Here is a 22553-nt window from a genome sequence, read left to right as displayed (position 1 = left end):
GATATGTTCATGCGATTTTTTATTTTTAGCCTGTTGGTGTGTTGGATTGCATTAACTGATTCTTTAATGCTGAAACAGCCTTACATACCTGAGATAAATCCCACTTGATATATAATTCTTTTTATACATTTCTGGATTTGATTTGTTAATATTTTGTTAAGGATTTTGGCATCTATGTCCATAAGAAATACTAGTCTCAAGTTTTATTTTCTTATAATGTCTTTGCCTGGTTTGGGGTAGTGCTGGTTTCACAGAGCAAGTTAAGAATTATTCCCTCTGCTTCTATTCTCTGAAATTGTAGAGAATTGGTATAATTTCTCCCTTAATGTTTCATACAATTCAGTAGTGAACCCATTTTTGGGCCTGGTGCTTGCTGTTTTGGAAGGTTATGAATTATTGATTCAATTTCTCTAATAGATATAGGCCTATCCAAATCTATTTCCTTGTGTGTGTCTTGACAAATTGTGTCTTTAAAGGAATTGGTCCATTTCATCTAGGTTATCAAATTTGTGGACATAGAGATGTTCATAGTATTCACTTGTAATCCTTTCAATTTCCATGAAATCTGTAGTAATGTTCTCTCTTTCATTTCTGACATTGTTAATTTGTACACTCTTTTTTTCTTTTTTTAAAAGATTTTATTTATTTATTCGACACAGAGAGAGAGACAGCTAGAGAGGGAACACAAGCAGGGGGAGTGGGAGAGGGAGAAGCAGGCTTCCCGCCGAGCAGGGAGCCCGATGTAGGGCTCGATCCCAGGACCCTGGGATCATGACCCGAGCCGAAGGCAGACGCTGAATGACTGAGCCACCCAGGCGCCCCTGTACACTCTTTTTTTCTTAGTTAACCTTAGCTAGAGACTTACTGATTTTATTGACCTTTTCAAAGAACTGGCTTTTAGTTACGTTGATTTTTTCCTATTGATTTCCTGGTTTCAATTTCATTGATTTCTGTCCTAATACTTATTTTTCTTTTTTTCCTTCTGCTTACTTTGGACTTAATTTTCTCCTTTTTTCTAGTTTCAAGATAGAAACTTATTGAATTTAGATCTTTTTTCTTTTCTAACATATGAATTCAATGCTATAATCTAAGCACTGCCTTGCTGCTTCCCACAAATTTTGATTAGGTTATATTTTCATTAAATTTAAAATATTTAAAAATTTCTTTTGAGATTTCTTCTTCAACTCCTATGTTTAGAAGTATACTGTTTTATCTCCATGTATTTTAAGATTTTCTAGTTATCTTTTTGTGGTTGATTCCTAATTTAATTCCATTATGGTCTGAGAGCAAACATTGTATTTCTTTTTTATTTTGTTTTTTAAAGATTTTATTCATTTATTTGACAGAGAAAGACACAGTGAAAGAGGGAACACAAACAGGGGGAGTGGGAGAGGGAGAAGCAGGCTTCCCGCAGAGCAGGGAGCCTGATGCGGGGCTTGATCCCAGGACCCTGGGATCATGACCTGAGCCGAAGGTAGACACTTAACGACTGAGCCATCCAGGCACCCCAGACATTGTATTTCTATTTTAAGATTTGTTAATGTGTGTTTTACATCCTAGAATGTGGTTTATCTTGGTGAATGTTCCACATGAGCTTGAGAAAATGTTAATTTTTCTGTTTTGGATGAAGGCATCTATATATGTCAATTACATCCAGTTGATTAAAGATGCTGCTGAGTTCAAGTATGTCCTTACTGATTTTCTATGTGCTGGATCTATCCATTTCTGAGAGAGGAGTATGGAAGTCTCCAACTATGATAATGAATTCATTTATTTCTCTTTGCAGTTCTATCACTTTTGCCTCATGTAGGTTGATGCTCTCTTGTTAGATGCATACATATTAAAAATTGTTATGTCTTCTTGGAGAATTGACCCCCTTATCATTATGTAATCCTCCTTTTTATCCCTACTAGCTTTCTTTACTTTGAAGTCTGCTTATATACATAATACGTATAGATTTAAAATGAGTTTCTTGTAGAAAACATAACAGTTGGATCTTGTTTTTTCATCCATTTTGATGACGTCCTTTAACTGGTGCATTTAGACCACTGACATTCAACATAATTATGGATATACTTGGATTAATATCTATTACATTTGTTACTATTTTCTATTTGTTGTCCTTTTTCTCTGTTCCTATTTTTGTCTTTCACTCTTTTCTGCCTCTTATATTTTAACGGAATGTTTTATATGATTCTATTTTCTCTTTCTTAGCATATTAATTATAGTTCTTTTGTTTTTGCTTTTTTTACTGGTTACCCCTAGAGTTTTCAATATACATTCACAACCAATCCAAATCCACTTTCAAATAACAACATACTACTTCACAAGTAGTGTATCTCATAATAGCAAAATAATCGTAATTCCTTTCTTCCTGTTCTTATATCATTGCTGTTATTCATTTTGTAAGTATACAGAAGTACTTATATACACATACATAGACAGATACGTAAGAATACATAACTGAATAGATTGTTGGTATTATTTTGAACAAACTGCTACTAGATTAAAAAGAAAAATAAAAGTTCATATTTTACCTTCATTTTTTCCTTCTTTGATGCTCTTCCTTTCTTCACATAGATATGAATTTTCCTTCTCTGTAATGAATTCCTTTTAACATTTTTTGTAAAGCAGGTCTATTGTCAACAAATATCTTCAACTTCTATTTGTCAATTTCTCCTTCAGTTTTGAAGGTAATTTCACATGGTACAGAATTCTACATTAGTGGGTTTTTTCTCTCAATACTTTAAATATTTCAGTTGACACTCTTGCTTGCTCGTTTCTGAGGAGAAATTTGGTGTAATTCTTATCTTTGTTCCTTTGTTTCTGTAAGGTGTTCTTTAACTCTGGCCTCTTTCGGGATTCTTATATCTTTGATTTTCTTCAATTTGAAAGTCATCTGCTAAGGTGTAGTTTTCTTGGGCCTTTATGCTGCTTGGTGTTCTCTGAATTTCCTGGACATCTTGTTTGGTGTCAATTTGGGGGAAATTTTCAGTCATTGTTTCAAATATTTCTTCTGTCCTTTTCTTGATTCTGAGATGGTCTCCATTACACCTATGTTGTATCTTTTCTAGTTGTTCCACAGTCCTTGGATATTGTGTTTTGTTTTGTTTTTATACTTTTTGTTCTCTTTGATTTTTGGTTTTTAAGGGTTCTATTGCCATAGGGAAAACCCAGGGAAAATGGACTTCCCCTTGCCAGAAGTCCAAGAGTTGTTTACTTTGGGAATCGGTTCTAGCTCCTGAAAGTAAATCTCACAATATTGTGACGGCCTATGATTGGGTCTCCCTGGAGTTGTTATGTCTTAGAATTGTCCACACTGAGCCTCCAGCAATTTATCAATTATAGTTCAGGTTTTCCTACCCAGGCATTTGTTCCTGTGGTGGTTTCAGCTCCTGAGTCTCTACTCCTATAAGTCACAACTCACTATATTTGTCTGTCTAGTATCTCCAATCTTGGGGGTAGTGTTTGCCTTGTGTCCTTCTCTCTCTTATAAATTCATGAACAGCTGCTGATTTTTCAGTCTGTTCAGCTTTTTACTTGTTGTTAGGATGGAGGGTGGGGATTTCCAAGCTCCTGACATGTGTTACCAAAAACTGAAACCACTATTCCTTGATTTTTAACAGGAATACATGGTCTCATTCTTGAGGACTAAGGACCTGTGTCATTTGTTTTTTCATAAATAAAGGTAATTTATTCATTCATCTATATGAATTGATGAAATGCTAAATTAAAAATATTTTTTTTCAATGTAGGAAAAAAGGGAAATGCTCCCTTACTACTACTTTAAATATAACAATGTAATGTTTAAAAGTTGAATCTGTATTTAAAAATTTACTTTACATTTTATTCTTAAAAGCATTTTTTCATCTACCTTATATTAATAAGGTTTTGTTGTTTTCCAAAACATTTTCCTGAATAAAATAAGTTAGAAATATTGCAAAGATAGTCTTTGTCAATTTTGCTATGAACAAAGCTTAAATTCTATAAACCGTTTTGCTAGCAAGAAAACAAAAGTCTTCTAAATAGGGTGTAAAAACTTCTACTCAGTATATAAAGTTGCTTTTCTCTCTCTTTGGTTGATTTAGAAGCAAAGTTTTGCAGTAGTATATTTAGGTCTTTCTATACACTTTTTTCCATTGCAGAGAATAAGTGCTAATAGCTTCTATGTGGCTTGATTCTAAGCACAGGTAAGACTAAACACTAAAACAGTTTTTATTTCTGAACATTATCAGGAAGAATTACTAAAATTTGGGGCGCTTGGGTGGCTCAGTCCATTAAGTGGCTGCCTTCGGCTCAGGTCATGATCCCGGGGTCCTGGGATCGAGCCCTACATTGGGCTCCCTGCTCAGCAGAGAGCCTCCTTCTCCCTCTCCCTCTGCCTACTTGTGCTCTCTCTGTCAAATAAATAAATAAAATCTTAAAAAAAAAAAATTACTAAAATTTAACTTTAAAGTCTTTTCTCAAACTCTTTAGATACAAATTTTCATCTATCCAATTAATTTCTTAATGCTATAATTTATGTATTTATTCAGATTAAAGATTATTAATAAGGCCTATTAAAATCCTGATATATAACTTCATGAAAATAATTGTATTTTAGAAGTACTCTATCAATTTGTAACATGATGACTAGTAGCAAAATTGATGGACCAAGAAAACATTTGGTTATCAATCTAAAGAAACGATGTCTAAAACAAAACAGTCATATCAATATATTTATAAAACTATTAAGGGAAACCAAATATTCATTAAAGTTGTATTTCATATTTTCATTCACATCCTAGGACCCTAATATGAAAACACATGTTCAAAACTTTCAATTGAAGAACTATTTGAGATAAAGTTCATAAGAATAAATACCTTAATGAATGGACTTCAAAACAGTAAAATAATAACTTTCCTGAGAAAAGCCTTTCCACAATTTAAGCACAATTAACTGTATGCAAACAAAAAAGTGTTGAATTAATATTTCTAAGAACTGAATTAAAATATAATTTTTTAAAGTAGAATGTTCTTAGCTTTAAAGAGAGTAATATTCAAGCCACAACAAAATCAACAACTACCGCCAACATATTTGTGTGCTGTGTTAAAGCTAAAAATTACAAACATTAACTATAAATGAAGTATTTAAAGCATGTCATTGTTATAACATTTATGATGACATAATGTAGAAAAATTTAGGATTTCTTCTGTATTGTCCATGGTACAAATGGCCCACTTGCTGTCAAGAATGGCCAATGCTACATGGTGAAAAACTGAGACTGGACTCTGGGATAGGAAACAGGGTTAAGCTAAGTAATATATTTGTGTTTATGTGTACAGTTTTTTAAAAAAATTATTATGAAATACAAAAATATTGATAAGGTGTTTTTATTTTTTTTATTTTTATTTTTTAAAGATTTTACTTATTTATTTGAGAAAGAGAGACACAAGCAGGGGGAGGAGAGAGGGAGAAGCAGGCTTCCTGCTGAGCAGGGAGCCCGATGTGGGGCTCGATCCCAGGACCCTGAGATCATGAACTGAGCCGAAGGCAGACACTTAACGACCGAGCCACCCAGGTGCCCGATAAGGTGTTTTTAAATAATGAAGTATATTCAATGGCTTTAGCAAGTTGCTGAGAAAAGGAAATGAATAGTGGAAAAAAATTAAGATAATTCCTAGGCAGGTTAGTAGTATAACATGCATTGTATATAATGCAAGCCAGTTAGATGTACTGGGTGATTCTGGAGGAAATAGAGTTACCATTTCTTATTATTAAATACTTAGGTGACTGGGCGCCTGGGTGGCTCAGTCGTTAAATACTTAGGTGACTGAAATGCAGAACAGTATCAATATGTGAAAAGGATTCAAAAGGGACCTAAGTGATAGTTCTCTGCATAGTTTATAGTTCTGAATAGTTTAGTTTTCACAATAGGAAATCCAGAAATAAATCCAGTATAAATTTGAAAATTCAATGTGTGACAAAAGCCATACATAAAGACAGGATTATTTAAGAAATGCTACTAGCATAGCTGGCTATCCATTGAATAGAACATAAAATTGTATCTTATTACCTTATTCCATATACAAAAATTAATTTGAGTTTAAACATAGTCTAGAAAATCTAGGATACTACACGATATAGTCCAGGGATAGGTATGACTTTTTAAACTAAGCTAGAAACCCAAAAGTTATAAAAGAAATCACAGACACATTTTACCACATGAATGTATCTTTAGCTAAAGATACTAAATAGCAAGTCAAGAAAAAGATGAGAGAGTTGAAAAAACACTATGAAGACAGGACAGAGTGGTAACAGCTATCACAATTGAAAAGAAAGGATAAGCAATCAATATAAATAGGGATTTAGATAAGAGGTACTTTTGGTTGAAAAAAGCAAGATGAATATCCACAGTGAAATTTGATGCTATTTTATAAAATAAATGGTTAAAAAAACTATGAAGAGTTCTGTGTGTGTGTGGAGAGAGAAGAAGAAAGAGAGCACACGTGCACGTGTGTGTTACAGAACTATTCTTCTATTTATTTATTATTTATTTACGAAAGAGAGAGAGTGCGCGTGTACTGGGTGGGGAGGAGAAAAGGAAGAAGCAGAGAGAGAATCCCAAGCAGGCTCCAGGCTCAGTGTGGAGCCCATCACTGGGCTTAATCTCAGGACCCCGAGATCATGGCCTGAGCTGAAATCAAGAGTTGCATGCTTACCCAACTGCACCTCTAGAAATATTCTTTTAAGACTGTGTGATCATGCAGAAAAAAGTGCAGAAAGATACTCACTAATTTTGTAAGGATATTTGTAGAGTCGTAATCAGAGGCAGGAGAGCCAAATTATGAAGGAATGGGGAAAAAAGCAAGAGAAAAGTCCTGTACTAAAATAGCTAGTATGCATAATCACATAGCTACATTGTTATAAGATCATACACATGAAGAAAAATTAAGAGAAGGGGACAGTGACCAAACTTGCCAGAGGAAATACCCAAGGAATTTATGTAAGTATTTGGATACTCTTCTGCTTATAGTCTCATAAAATGTAAACTGAAGTAGCCATAGGGCCAAATATTATCATTCTGATGTGTGTATGTTTAGCTTGACTGTTATTAAAGGAACAGAGTCAGTTCAATAGGGTTTCACGGTTTACTCGAGAGGTCGGCAAACTTTCTGTAAAAAAACAGATAGTAAATATCCTAGGCTTTCTGGGCCCTATTGTCTCTATCACGACTAGTCAACTGTGCCACTGCAGGGTAAAAGCAGTCATAGGTGGTGATGGTTATTTTTAGGAGTTAACTTAGTGAATATAGAATATCAAGTTATTTAATCAAACACTAATTTAGGCATTGCTGTGAAGGTATTTTGTAAATGTGCTTAACATTTAGAGTATGTTGACTTTAAGTAAAGGAGATTATCCTTGGTAATATGATGGGCCTCATCTAATCAGCCTTGAGAGCAAAAACAGCTTTTCTGTAGAAGAAATTCTGCCTTAAGACTGTGCTATCCATTCCCACTGGAGTTTCTGGCCTTCTGGTCTACCCTACAAATTTCACTGTTAACAGCTCCTACAACTGTGTTAGCCAATTCTCTAGACACATAAATAAATAGGTAGTACTATTATGTACTATTTGTTCTGTTTCTCTGGCCAACCCTAATACATAGACAATATATAAACATAGCCTGCCTGTGTTCCAATAAAACTATTTACACAAATAGGCAGTAAACCAGATTTGGCTTGTATACCATATTTTTCCAACCCCTAGTATTATTAATATTAAAAGATAGCTGTTTTTATTTAAAACTATGTTTCAGGCAGTGTGAAATGTGCTTCACATATGGATTCCAGGCGTCTCATAAATTGGGAATTGCTTCTGATCATATATTCTAGAGTAGCTATATGAGCAAGAATGGTATTCCTAGAACCAGTGAGTGCTTTTTTTTTTTTAAGATTTTATTTATTTATTTGACGGAGAGAGAGCGAGAGAGCATAAGCAGGGGCAGCTGCTGGCAGAGGGAGGGAGAAGCAGGCTCCCTGCTGAGCAGTGAGTCCGATGTGGGGCTCGATCCCAGAACCCTGGGATCATGACCTGAGCCGAAGGCAGACGCTTAACCAACTGAGCCACCCAGGCACCCCGAACCAGTGAGTTCTTGATCATGAGCTTAGGTATAAGAAATCGTTTCTCAGGGGCTTGGGCTCCCTGCTTGGTGGAGAGCCTGCTTCTCCCTCTCCCTCTGCCTGCCACTCTGCCTACTTGCGTTCTCTCTCTCTCTCTCTCTGTCAAATAAGTAAATAAAATCTTTAAAAAAAAATGAAAAGAAAGGGTTTCTCAGAGAGGTGGGTTTTTTCCCCCCTTTTTTTCAGTGAGGGTTTTAAAATGGTATTCTCTTTACTTGTTTTTATATTGTTTCATCTATTAGCTTTGGGGATTGAAAATTATTGCAGCAGAAATCAACAGTGTCTTGGATGTTTATTTATTAAATGTGGTACCTTTTGATTAAACTCAAATTTTTAAAATTCCCTTCAATTAAGGGAAAAATTAAAATTCACAAAATCACTAAATCAGGGGTTTATCATTTTTGGAATGAAAGGAATTCTTTACATCAAAGATTTAAAGCACAGGATCTTTAAGTAAGAAGGAAGAGTCCTAGGGGTGCCTGGGTGGCTCAGCTGGTTAAGTGTCTGCCTTCAGCTCAGGTCATGATCTCGGGGTCCTGAGTTGAGCCCCCATTGGGGCTCCCTGCTCAGCAGGGAATCTGCTTCTCCCTTTCCCTCTGACCCTCCTCCCCGCTTGTACTCTGTCTCAAATAAATAAATAAATAAAATATATATATTTTTAAAGATTTTATTTATTTACTTGACACAGAGAGAGACAGCGAGAGAGGGAACACAAGCAGGGGCAGTGGGAGAGGGAGAAGTAGGCCTCCCGCTTAACAGGGAGCCCAATGTGGGGCTCGATCCCAGGACCCTGGGATCATGACCTGAGCTGAAAGCAGATACTTAATGACTGAGCCACCCAGGCACCCCAAATAAATAAAATCTTAAAAAAAAAAAAAAAAAAGGATGAGTCCTCAATCTATTATTAAATAATATTACATATTTAAAATTATCTATTCCTTGGGCACTGAGTGGCTCAGTTGGTTAAGCATCCAACTCTTGGTTTCAGCTCGGGTCATGATCTCAGGGTTGTGAGATCAAGGCCTATGTCAGGCTCTGCTCAGCGTGGCATCTGCTCGGAACTCTCTCCCTCCCCATCCCCCATGTGTGTTCGCGGTCTCCCTCTCCCAAATAAATAAAATCTTAAAAAAATAGAATTACCCATAACCTGAAATAGTAGATCCCCAAATTGATTGATTCCACATGGTTTCCTTCTCCAGGGATTAATAAGATTCCCATTTAAGAAGAAATTGGTATCCTTTCTTTTCAACTCAGGGACCTCCCTATAACCACTCTTTTCTCATCCCCAGTATTACCTCCTGTTACTCAAAAACTTAAGAAATAACCTACATTTAAAAATAATTTGATTTATAAAAGGCAAACATGACCATACTTTTTCAAGATCACATGGTTTATTCAAAGAGAAGAGTATCTATAAGATTGCCCTTACATAGAAAAGCATCTTAGGTTAGGTTGTAGAATGACAAAAAAGTAAGAAAAATTGGAACTTTTAAATTCAATATCTGAAAGAGATCTCTAAGCTATTAGATAGTTGAAGAAATGTTTAACCACAAGAGGAAAGGGCTGTTATGACCATGACCAAATGACAAATTTATAAAGTAGAAGGGGGAAATTAATAATAGTAAATAAGAGCCTAATGTAGAGAAGAAACCAAGTTCAGAAATGGAAACTAATAGGAGTGGTGTGGGCAAGTGATGAACCAAGATATTTAGATACAAAAAGGTGTGTCAGAGTTGGTCATAAGGACAAAAAGTTTAGCAAAGGAAGGTCAATTAGGGGAATTTTGTGCAAAAAAGAAAATTATGGAATCTAAATTGGTCAAACAGTTCTGAATTCAAAAATTTTGCCTGTCAAATCATTTTGTACTGATTTTTAGTTCAGAAAACATAGTCACCATTGTAACCCATCTGTATCCACAATTCCTATCAAATTGTCTTTAACATAGGAAAATTTCAATGATTATTTGTTGATAGTGATAGTTACATGGAAACTCAAATCAGAGAAGGTATTTTAAAAAGACAATAACTAACCATTCTCAAGGAATAAAAACATAGTTATCAGCGATCTTTACCCAATTACTAGCATCACTAAGAAATTAGAGTCTGGAAGGTGTGTTTAGCATAGAAAATTGGTGCCACACTCACCTCTGCTGATATCATCAGTTCTGGGTGGGGATGAAGCCATAATCTGCCAAAATGTGAACCATTCTTGCAGGGTTTGGGGGTTCTGTAGAGAAGTTAGTGCTACCAGGTCTGACTGCCATAGCTCAGGAAAATGGTGCAGTCATTCCTCTTAGCGTAGAAAATACTTGAGAAGATGTTTAAGGGACCTATAAAATATTAAGCCCCAGAAACACAGTATTAGCAGTGGTTTAGACATGGAATACAATAGGTAAATTATGGAATGCTTACGATGTTCCAGAACTGATGCATTATCTCATTTAATCCTTTCAGCAATCCTATAGGATACAGGTATTGTTATTAAACCCCGTTTTACAGAAACAGGTTTTAGCAAGGTTAAGGAATTGCTCAAGACAAGAAAGGTAGTAAGATAAGAGACAGAACTAGGATTTATACTCATGCAATCTGGTGCTTCAGTTGTGTATATCAATAGCCACAATGCTAGAGGTATATTCAAACAGGCTGAGAAAAAAATGTGTTCCCTAAAAAGGGCAAATTAATTTCCTCTAAAGTAATGTGTTCACTGTATCCCATACCAGGTGCTCTTTAACTCACATCCTAAAAACATAGACTGGCATTTACCTGACAACTTTAAATAATATTAAACTTTAAATCTTTAAAATTTATAATATTTTACACTTTATTTGTAATAGTGAAGCATAGACAATCTGTTAATCTCCCAGAGTGAAATGGGATAAGTGATAGTGCATTCCCTTCAGATGAAATGACAAAAAAATACATATAAACCTCATACTTCATTAATTGGAATTATTTGAATCCAATGCATTGCTTCAAACCTAATAAAATAAGTCACTTTAAAAATCAGGTGCCGTGAGTAAGCCTACAAGTTTCAAAAACTTATCTTTACCGGTAAAGAATTTTTATGTTTGATAAATTATTCAAAATACGCACATTATCACCTGAATCCACGTAATATCTAAATCCACATAAATTGTGGCTTTCTTCTCTAACTTACTCCCTTTTATTTTTTACTAATCATTTACATATTAAGTTTACCACATCTACAGGTTTTTGAAAGTTTCGCCCAAATTTCACCAGACCATTTACCTCACAATTTTCTTCCCTCTAAGTGAATTTTTCCTGCCAAATATGTAGCTACACTATCAAAGATCAGTATCACGATTTTAAAAGACGTAACTGTAAAAGTATACCACCACCAAGACTGAATGACCACCACCAAGGACCGGTCCCGGAGAAACCGGCTCCCACCCTGAAAGGGGTAGGGCTCGCAGACCACAAACAGGGCGGGCAGGGAGCGGGAGGAGGGGAGGTCGGAAGAGGCAGTGCTTGATTCAAGTCAATAAACATTCGCGGCGCCACTTACCAAGGGCCAAAAAAAAAGAAAAAGGAAAAAGAAAAAAAATAGCTGGGCAGTATTTCAAGCAGTGGGTCCTGCAGGCTTACGGGAGGGCAAGAGCCTATGGCGGGGGCTCAGGCGCCGGAGAGCTGTAGGGCTGGATCAGAGCCTCTCGCCAGGCAGGCGAGGGCGGCCAAGTAAGGCCAGGCCTCCAGCGCCCCGCTCCCGGCGTCCGCACCCTCGCTGGCCCAGCCGCCAGGCCGCCAGCCGACCAGCCGCAGCTGCTTACCGGTGGCGCCTTGCTGCCTCCCCGGGGGCAGCCCTTCAACGGTTGCCGCAGTCAGAGCACCACCCCGCGGTAGGGTACGTCGGGCCCGCCGCAGCTCTCGGGTCCCCGCAGGACCGCCCCTCTCGCGAGAAGTCGGTGGGGGGAGTGCGTGAAGTGGGGGGAGGAGAAGAAGGGAGGGGCTTTTAACGGGTGGCGGCTGGTTCTGCGCCGGATCCGGGAGAGGGGCGGGCGCCATTGTGCTTCTCTGCGGACTGCTCTGCCTCAGTTAGGGGCCTAGAACTCGGAGGAGGAAGGCGGTGGTGTGGCCGCTACGAGCAGGACGCGCCTTGTTCAGTGCCAGCTCGGGAGCAGGGGTAATAAGCTGCGGCGCTCGGGCTTCTCCCTCTCGGGGAGTTGGTTCTAACCAAGGCCGCGTGGGGGAGGGGAGGAAACGAAGTGCAGGCCTGGGGACGCGGAGGCTGCTTCCCTCGGGTCTTTAGTTGGGGCGGAGGAGCGTGATCCGCACCGCGGTTATGAAGGGCGGCCGGGCGCAGGCCTCCGCCGGCGGCCTTTCGTCTGGTGGTGGAGTTTGTGACGGGTAGACAGGCAGATTGTACGTCTTCTTTATGGACGTGGGGTCGGCGAGGGCGAGGGGCTTGGGTCCTACTTTGGCCTTTGGCGGCCTCCTCTTGGATGAGGGTAAGGGGGATCCTCTGGAGCCCTACGGCCGGGGAGTGTCACGAGTGAAGTATTTAGTGAGCGCCGTGTAGAAGGCGGGGAGGGTTGGGGCTCCGCCAACCCGGTCTCCATTTGAAGGGTCTTTGCCAGCCCTTTAATTGCGGTGAAGATTTGCTCATGGATCGCTCCATTTCTTGAATATCGTGATACTTCGGGAGTTGTTTTGTATCGTGGGAAATTGTGTGTTCTTCGAATTGAAATAGTTGATGATATATATATATAAAACCTGTTGGCATAAGAAGTGAAAATAATGGAAGGCACCAGTTGTAGAATATGCCCTCATCTTGACGGAACTGCGTAGTGACGATGAACATGTATGAAGAAGCACCATAAAATACTACAGTTAATATTTTTTTTTTCTACGTACACATGTAGATAGTAATAAATGGGGAAAATCTGTCCTGGAAATGGATTCGTCACGACTAGTGTCGTTTGGCACTACTGAGAGTAAAAGTGCCAAAGTGAAATTGAATTTAGTAAAAGATTTTTTTTTTTTTAATTTTGTAGGACTTCTTAGTTCTTTTTGTAAAAATTATTTTAAACCTCCCCGTACTCCCTTCTCTCCTTTCTATCTAGAGCTAAGGTAAGGTTAAAAATGAATTTTTGATTTAAAAACCAAACGGTGTACTTTTGTTAACAAGGCAAACACATGGTGTAACTAGATTTTTTTCATGAGATAAACATTTTGTTTCAGGAATGGGGGTCAGTATTTCATTTACAGCTCTACAGCCTCTTGTGAAACAGTTGTGGTGTATGAGGCATTTAGAGTCAGGAGATCTGGGTTTGAGTCTTAATTTTGCCATAATTATTTAACCTTTTCAGATTTCCTTAGCAGTTTTCCTTGAGTTGAGATGAGGATTAAATTAGATGAGGTAGCTGGTAGTAGTCAACACCTAGGGGATGTAATATTCTGGGAGTGAATTTTTAATGGATATAAACAATTGGAATTGATACCTGAAGTCCAGTTGTTTATATTCCGGTCAGAATGACCTTAAAATTTTATTCTGCCTGTAATATCCCCTTCCCTCCAATAATGTATTTATGTAAGTTCCATACTACAAATGTTTTTAGATAAGAACTTTTTACAACTTTTCCCTTGCTCTCTAAATTATGCCACAGATGTAAGCATGTGGGTATGCATAATCTTGTCTTTTTTCCAAAGTTGCATGCAGGGTCAGATGTCTTGAATAAGAATGATTAAAAATTTCTACTTACTTAAATACAGGTGATGATTCTTTGCTACGCTGGCAAGAGAGCTTATTTTCCAAGATAAAGCACAAAGATTCCCTTATATAGACATGCACATATGTTCTACATGAAGATGTCAGATAATCAACTGAGACGTCATCCATGGCACTCATACAGCCAATTTTTAATGAGTTCCATATCCATTTCATACAACTCTTCATCTCGCATATGTTCAAGAGTTGCCCATGTTTTACTATTTTAGGAAAATAATAGTGCAAAATTATCAAATTATGCATAATATTTTTGATAATTTGTTATTCGTTGTATTTTGGCTACTAGACCAGGGCTTCACATTACAAGAAAGAGCTTTACACAGCATCCACCTTCCACAACTCACAGTTTAGTCATGAGACTAATGTATAAACTACTGCTGTTACCTTGGTGTAAGAACATAGTAGTACTGTGGGAGCATAAAGGAGGGGTGTTTAATCTTTGGGGAAATTTTTTACAGGAAGTATTGCTTGAACTGAGATGTGAAGATGACGAGCAGTTTGATAAGGAAATTGCAGAGTCATGGTATCGTATTTTGTTTTAGGAATGGACAATTTGTTCCCATAGCTGCAAAAAATTGAGTGGAAGGTGACATGAAAGACCTCCTGTTTTAGAAAGTGCTCTGTGCTGTTGGGAATGGAGAGCTATTGTGTCCCTAAGCCCAGTAAAAATGATTTTTAGATTACCTTTACTGACAGCATCCTTCTGTTACTGCAGATAATTAAGTGCCAGTAATAAAGAACAGTGGGAAATGTATAAGTGGAATGCAGAGTGAAATGCTTGGATCAAACCTTATTTTTAACCAGTAAATTAAACTGAACTAATGACCCTTTTAACTCTTAAATGTAACAGGATTAACAACTGATCACAGTAGGATTACAATGTAAAATGAGTAAGATTTTGAATTCCTTGTAAGAGCTCTTTGAAATCAGTAAAGCAAAATTCTGTTGTAATGAAATAATTTATCTTCTCACAAATCATTATTTTATAGAAACTCTATCTTTAATACAGTTGCTAATAGTAAGATGAACCCAAGGGTGGGTATAAAATTCTAATTTGAGAGTTGGCTGGGGTTTAATTTTCAATGATCTTAACTTTTCTATCCTGGTCTGAACTCATGTGGTCAAAACTGGTTTTTCTTGCTCTCAAATATATTTCTCAGTGGCTCTACCAGTTAAACTACATAAGTTGAACATCTGGTTTTGAAATCACCTACTGCTCTACACCCAGTTTTGTCAACAGCTTTAGAAGAGGGCAAATTTTGAACCTTAAAGCTAGGTTCTTACCTTTTACTAGGATCATTGCACTCCATTGTAATGTGTTTCTCACCTTTCAGGAAAAAAACCCTAAAATGGTGTCCACTCTGAATGAAGATTGAAACTTGACATTTACAGATTAAATATACTTCAGAGAAGAACATATTGTCTTTTAAAGTAGTGTAGACTTAATAGTCATATTTTCTCTTGAAGATGTTAGACATTTTTCTAATTATTATTTAAGGCATGGGTATATTTTTGTATCTTAAATAGCTGTCATCTAAAAACCCAGAGGCAGGGCGCCTGGGTGGCTCAGTTGGTTAAGCGACTGCCTTCGGCTCAGGTCATGATCCTGGAGTCCCTGGATCGAGTCCCGCATGGGGCTCCCTGCTCAGCGGGGAGTCTGCTTCTCCCTCTGACCCTCCCCCGTCTCATGTGCTTGCTCTCTCTCATTCTCTCTCTCTCAAATAAATAAATAAAATCTTTAAAAAAAATAAAAATAAAAAAAATAAAAACCCAGAGGCAGTTATTTAGAAGACTTTCTGTTGTGACCATGCACAGCTTGCATATCTCCAGGTTCACTGGGATCACTAAAACACTAGCATTTCCCATTTAAAATATATATCTATTTTTTTCTCTCAGAAGCAGGTTTTTTAAAGAAAAGAAATAGAGGTAAATAATGGAATTATGTTTGCACTTCCGGAAGACTAGTGGCTATTAAAGTACATAGGTATTTTGTGTGATAATCTGGCCTTCATGCCGTGAATTTATTGTATAGTAATATTGTGCTCTTGATAATTCACTAACTGCAACTCCACTAGATGTTTAAGACAAATTCTAAATTAGACCCTGAAATAGAATCAGATTTTTCATAGAAACTGGGTACATAATAATAATTGTAGCAAAATTAAAATTAGGATGAGTTATGAAATTTTATTGCTGCATAGGAGACCACCTCAGAACCTAGTAGATTAAAACTGCTGTTTACTATTACAGTTCTGTGTACCTGCTGAGCAGTTCTGTTGGTTTTGCCAGGGTTCACTCATGCACCAGCATTCAGCTGTGGGATTTCTCAGACTGGAAGGTCCGAGATGGCATTACTCACATGTCTGATAGTTGGTATTGGTTGATATTTAGGCCTTGCTTCATGTGGCCTAATGACATGGGGGTCCCAGACAGCATTCCAAGAGAGTGAAAGTGGAAGTTGTAAGACTTACAGCTTTGCAGATCATATAATGTCACTTAACACTGCATTCTCTTAGTCAAAGTAAATGTCACAAGACTAACCCATATTCAAGGGGTGGGGAAAATCAGATTTTACCTCCAGCAACATCACAATATAAAGAGGTATGCGTACTTGGATGGGAGGGATTTGCAGCCATGTTCTATAATTTACCACAAGTTGCTTAGAATAGTTTAAGTACAGGCACTTTTAAAGATGTCATGATTGGGATTTTCTTTAAAATAGAGGATGGTAAAACAGACTATAAGGTAAGTCAGGTGTTGATAATTGTTGGAGACTAGATTGGTACATGGAGGTTTACTACTGTCTCTAGTGTATGTTTGAAATTTTTTATAGTAAATTTTTTAAGGCATACTCAGGTATTTGAAACATTCTGTGAGAAGTTTTAACCTTATCTTCTACTTAATATTTACTAGAATAGTACATTTTTGCTTAGTACTTATTTCTTTTGTGGTATGTAGATACTAAAAGAGGGTAGACCAGTAGTACTTCAATTTAGGGAATTCTTAGAAGTTCTTTATAGATTTTATTAGAAGTTATTAAACATGTCTTTTCATTTGCAAATAACTTTCCCTTAATTATAAAAGGAAGACCAAGTACATTAAAGAAATTTTGGAAAACTGAATATAAAGCAGAAAACAGAACCCAACCAGAGATAACAATAAAATGTTAATAATGCTTATTTTTCCCAGTATTTATGCATATACTTATAGAGGCAAGGTATTTTTTTAGATAGTAATTATCCTCCTGTAATAAATCTGAATGACTTTAAAAAGTCTTTTTATTATGTGCTAAAGACAATTTTTTTAAAAGATTTTATTTATTTTAGAGAGGGAGGGAGAGAGAGCAGGGGCGGGGGTGGGGCAGAGGGAGAGGGACAAGCAGACTTCGTGCTTAGTGCAGAGCCGAATGTGGGGTTCAGTTCCAGGACCCTGAGATCATGACCCAAGCTGAAATCAAGAGTCGAATGCTAAACTGACTGAGCCACCCAGGCACAAAAAGATAAATTTCAAGTAATGAAAAAGCCAAGAGAATATCTACTAAGCTGTATGAAACTTTTTAATAGTGATAGCATTGCTTAATAGTAGTGAGTATTTGCTGAATACGTAGTATGTGCCAGCAAAGTTCAAAATATACCTTGGAAGTTGGTACTATTATCCTCATTTTGTAGGCAAATAAATATTGAAGAAATTAAGCCTAGGGTCACACCAAGTAAAGGACCGATCTCATAGCTTGTGTTCTTAACTGTCATTTCTGCAAATGGTTAGAAATTGGCTGCTGTGCCAAAAATTGGGCAATGCTTAATTTACCTTGCCTGGCCTCAGTTTCATATTTATTTCTATCTTTATTAATTAAATTAATTAAATAAAGGGAAAGTCTTAGGTGTGGGCCATACTGTTTGTTAGTGTAGATGGGCCTGAGGCCTCTTTTGTTAGTCTAGTTATTTGGTTTATGACTACTGTGTGATTCTTGACAGATCCTGAATAACACTGTTATTGTAAGTAATGGAACAGAGTGGTCTAGAGAGTGATGGGAAAGGATACATGTTATTTGAGAGATCCCTTTATAAGCAGAATCCGCAAAAAACTTTTTAACATTATGCTGTCATTTTTCTGATCTTAGGAATTAATAAGCTTTCTAAATTTGGTAATCAGAAATCCAAGTCATACTTGGTAAACAATTTGTGGTAGTGCTCAAAGAAAGCTTTATTGTTAAGTAGGGAAATAGGTAAAACTTCTTTGGTCTTGAGAGTTTTCTGATACTGCCAGAAGCTTTTCAGTTCACTTTTTCATTGTGCCCCAAATTCTACTCATTAGGCATAACCAGTGGAGAGGGAGCACTAAGGCTGACCATATAGAAAGTACAGTGAAATCAGAAGGCATGGAGGTAGCATATGTGTATGGGGAGAAGTAAATGGATCAGTGTAAGTGATTGAAAAGCTGTTACCACCTCAGCTTGCTATCCTCTGTGTTTCAAAACTATTTCCACCATGCTTCTAGTCCTCTGTGTACTTCACACGATTCATTTCTTTAAAACTCATCCAGTGCTTTTTTGTTTTCTACTCTGCGAACCCTGCCAAAAAAGAAAAAAGATTTGGTTTTCATCAGTATCCTGAATAATTCCCCCAACCCCCAAAGAATTCTTTTTCGACCTATTGAATCCGCTTGCTTTTTTTTTTTTTTTTTTAAGCTTTTATTTATTTATTTGAGAGAGAGAGAGCAGGAGCAGGAGGGAGAGGCAGAGGGAGAAGCAGGCTCACCACTGAGCAGGGAGCCCAATGCAGAACTTGATTCTAGGACCCTGGAATCATGACCTGAGCCGAAGGCAGACACTTAAGCCCAATGCAGAACTCGATTCCAGGACCCTGGAATCATGACCTGAGCCGAAGGCAGACACTTGAGCCACCCAGGCATCCCAAATCTGCTTTCTATGTATTTACTTTTGGACCCTCATTAATTTGCCTTGGAGCCAGTATGTTTCTTCTTAATAACTTGTCCTTAGTTGGAGACAAACTCAGGGGATTTTTTTGTTTGTTTTTAGCTGTTGGTATTTAGTAGTTTCTGAGCCTATAGCCTGTAGCATTTGATTGTTCCCTATTATTCCACAAAGGTAGTAAAATTAATTACTAACTTTCAGTATTGTAAGAAATGCAGGAAGATGTATACGAATCTATTATAAAGTTAGGCAAAACTAGATAAATGTTTCATCTTTGAAAGCTCTGGAATATAATTTCTGGGGTACTAGGGAGAAAAATAATATACAAATTACTGGTGGTAAAAAACTTCAAAACCATTGCCTTGTTAAAGTACAAACTCCTGAGCAAAGGACACAAGATTGCCTTTATAATATGGGTCTGATTTTACGTAGTCATTCCCTTCAGAGACTTGTGTTCCTCTCTCCCCTTCCATACCTTCAGTTTCACTCTGACACTCAAATTATTTTCTATTTTCCAGTTCTTCAACATGTTTTAGCATTTTTATGCCTTATTTCTCTTTTTCTATGTTTATTCTCCAAAGGTCAACTCAGTTGTTAACCTCCTCTGAAGTCTTTCTCATCTGGAACTTTTGGCTATTCCCAGTCAGTGCTCCCTTGGCATTTTCAGGTTTTTGTTGTTTTTAAATACAGTTTTCAGTGTGGTGTGAGTGTCTGATCTAGAAATTGGTGTAATTGCTAATTCTCTTTGGTAATAATTCTTGTTGTGCTTCCTGACTCTGATCCTTTTGTCAGTTTTGAAAAAATTTCACCCAATCTCTCTTCAGTGTTTTTCTCTGCCCTGGTCCTTTCCTTGTGTAAATCCAACTAAGTGTACAGTAGATTTCCTTACTCCTCTTTTGGTGTCTCTTAAACTCTCCCTTCTATACTTATCATCATCTGTTTTTCCATGCTTCATTCTGGATAATTTTCTTTTAGCCTTTTTCCCTAGTTCTTTAGTTTTGCTTACTTTATTGTTAAATGCACCAATTTTCCACTTTGCAACATTGGGGCCATATTCATCTGATTCTGCTGACTCTTACTTCTTGGCAGTGTGTTAATTTTTTTTCCTTATATTTTTGTGTGTCTTGTAATTTTTGGTTAAATGCCAAACAATGTAAGTTAAAAAAAAAAAGTGGAAATTGAGATAAATAATATTTAAACCTGGATATGGACATACTCTACTTCTGTCAGGCTGTTAGTGTGATGGGTTGAGTTGGTTTAGTCTATAGTTGAGCCAGGCTTGAACTTTATCATCACTTTATTTACCTTCAGAGTTTTTCAGTAGTAGACTGCTATTACATAGTGCTTGGTGTGAGGCCTGGGATACTGGAGGATTTCTTTTAGTATTCTTTCACTATCCTCAACTTCCTGCAGGCCCTGCACATCTGTATCATAAAGAGGTCTCTCTCTCTCTTTCAGGCTGTTGTAACTCTCTCAGCAGTAGGCTGCCTTTGTTTCTTATTTGAAGCAAAGCTCATGGTAAAAGGGGGTGTTCTTAGTTCTGTATATCTTTCTCTAGTCAGGCAGGCTCTCTGTGCCTGGTCCTCAGAGGTGGGCTGTCTCAAAATTTCTGTTCTTCTCTCTGCCTCCTAGAGTCCAGAGTGCATGCAGACCCCTGCCATGCCCCCCCAACCTTCCTGCACCCCCAAAGCAACTGATCTCTGCCTTGTATTGATGAGAGATCTTGGACAAGCAGGTTTCATAGTCCTGCAAGTGGCCACAGACCTTTGCCTTGTATTGGTGTAGAATCTGTGCTGGAAGTGGTTTTCATACCCCCTTTCCTAGCCACAACCAATCCCACCTTGTACTCCTGCAGGATCTGGAGCATGGATGACCTTCTTCAGGTTCTCTCTTAAGCATAGGCAGGCTCTGCGTGGTCATAACTATAGAGAATGAGACTTTCAGCTCTCCTGTTTGTCCTCATTCTTATGAGCTCTCAATGGAGGCTTTTGGAAAAGACTCACCTTGTGTCGAGGCTCCCAGAGTTTCTAAACTGTCTCACACTAGCAGATGTTTATTTTTAGATATTTAAGAATTTGATAAATTTCGGCTGTTTCTTATCAGCCTTTTTGTGGCCACCTTTGTTTTATTTCTTCTTGTGGAGGGGCTTACCATGCTTTGTTGTTCAATTCGTAGCCTCGGCTCTGGTGCACTTGAGAAAAGTGATTTAATAGATTATCTGGCTCATTCTTGTTATGTTAGGAATTAGAGTGATGCTCTCTTATATTTTTCTATGCATTAAGCAGTGAGGGAATATTTAAGCACAATTTTATTTGTTTTATTTTGCTTGGAAGTATTCAAGCAGAGACAAGTTGGGAGACTAGTAAAATCAGTATCCACATAACCATGCTTTATGCATGTCCTGGGCTTTGATTTCTTCCACAGGACTGGTAAAATGAAAATTTAAACTTTCTAGAAATTGCAAATGCTCCCAGGGCAGAAGTGGCTTTTGTGTTTTCGTATCTCTTTGGAATCCCATTTTCACTTCATTACATATCCTTATTGTCTTGTCAGGCCTCCATTGCTTTTAAGAGGATGCTTTTTATATTTTAATCTAACATTTTTCATTGTTTTGAGGAAGGATTGCTTTGAGTAATCTGCTATCAAGAACTTCAGATTCTCTTCTATAGCGTTTTGTATATCTCTGCTATTATACTTGTATCACAGTTATTTTTGTACTTACTTATTTTTATTCCACTCCCTCTGCCCCTGAAATATGAGTTTCAGGAAATAGGTTTTATTATTATATTTATGGAATTTAGCACCCTACCTGGTATATTGAAAGTACTCAGTAACTTTTTTTTTTTTTTTAAGATTTTACTTATTTATTTGACAGAGACAGAGAAAGCGACAGCAGGAACACAAACGGGGAGTGGGAGAGGGAGTGGGAGAGGGAGAGGGTGAAGCAGGCTTCTCGCCGAGCAGGAAGCCCGATGCGGGGCTTGATCCCAGGACCGTGGGATCTTGACCTGAGCTGAAGGCAGACGCTTAACAACTGAGCCACCCAAAAGTACTCAGTAACTTTTAGGGGGTTTTTTGTTTGTTTGGTTTGGTTTGGTTTTTTTGGTGGCAGTTGGAAATTAGGTGGAAATAGTAGGTTAGAGTTCTGGATGCTGGGCTAAAGAATTTAGACCTCCTTTCTAGTAAGGTACTAGAAAAAAAAAATTTGATTGGAAATGTCACCATTACTAGTAGAATGAAATACAAAAGATGAAAATGTGAGTTCACTTTAGATAGAGCCAAGCATGGTATTATTAGAGACTGACTTTGTTGGTTTACCCAGAGTGGCCCTGGTAATCCAAGTAAAGTCTTGCTGAAAACATTGTAAAATTCAATTTTAATTTGTTTTCCAGTGTGAGTTGTGAGATAGTTTCTCAGTTGCATTTAACATGTGATTATGAGTTTTTGATAATTTTCAGATAATATCAGGCACAGAATTACAGAATTTTACATGTCAGGTGATGATACAGAATTTCTTTAGGCTTTTTATCTGAACTGAGAGAAGGTTTAAGGCAAGATTATTTCCACAGAATAGATTTGAATTGTGCTGTTACACTTTTTTTTTTTTTTTTTTTTTTTGTCTAAAGATCCTTTATAATGTTCAGCAGGTAATTGGAAAACATGAACTTAGTTTGAAGAGCTCTACAGAGTTTCTTAGGAAGCCCAGCAGAATGA

The 22553-nt window shown here is 37.4% G+C and overlaps 2 protein-coding genes across 14 annotated transcripts in view; one reads left to right on the top strand and one right to left on the bottom strand.

Annotated features, from left to right (window-relative positions):
• The window catches only part of BAZ2B (bromodomain adjacent to zinc finger domain 2B), a 386499-nt gene extending 374480 nt beyond the window's left edge, over positions 1 to 12019 (bottom strand). For 7 of the 12 annotated variants that reach the window (XM_035007946.1, XM_035007955.1, XM_035007951.1 and 4 more), the window contains exons 1-2: positions 11687 to 11910; positions 10306 to 10490 (exon numbers count right to left, since the gene is read on the bottom strand). The gene's annotated coding sequence lies outside the window, so the exon portion shown is untranslated. Of the gene's footprint in view, positions 1 to 10305; positions 10491 to 11500; positions 11622 to 11686; positions 11912 to 11948 lie in introns of those variants that run through there. The other 5 variants (XM_035007952.1, XM_035007958.1, XM_035007948.1 and 2 more) reach the window with 4 other exon arrangements.
• Positions 12020 to 12144: 125 nt separating this feature from the next.
• MARCHF7 (membrane associated ring-CH-type finger 7) overlaps positions 12145 to 22553 on the top strand; it is a 52080-nt gene continuing 41671 nt past the window's right edge. For both annotated transcript variants that reach the window (XM_035007944.1, XM_035007942.1), the window contains exon 1: positions 12145 to 12301. The gene's annotated coding sequence lies outside the window, so the exon portion shown is untranslated. The remainder of the gene's footprint in view (positions 12302 to 22553) is intronic.

The sequence above is a fragment of the Mirounga leonina genome, unplaced genomic scaffold, assembly GCF_011800145.1.
Source record: "Mirounga leonina isolate KUSES-001 unplaced genomic scaffold, KU_Mleo_1.0 Mir_151, whole genome shotgun sequence".
NCBI lineage: Eukaryota > Metazoa > Chordata > Mammalia > Carnivora > Phocidae > Mirounga > Mirounga leonina.
The sequence above is the reverse complement of the archived record's forward strand: the minus strand, read 5'-3'. Positions and strand labels throughout refer to the sequence as shown.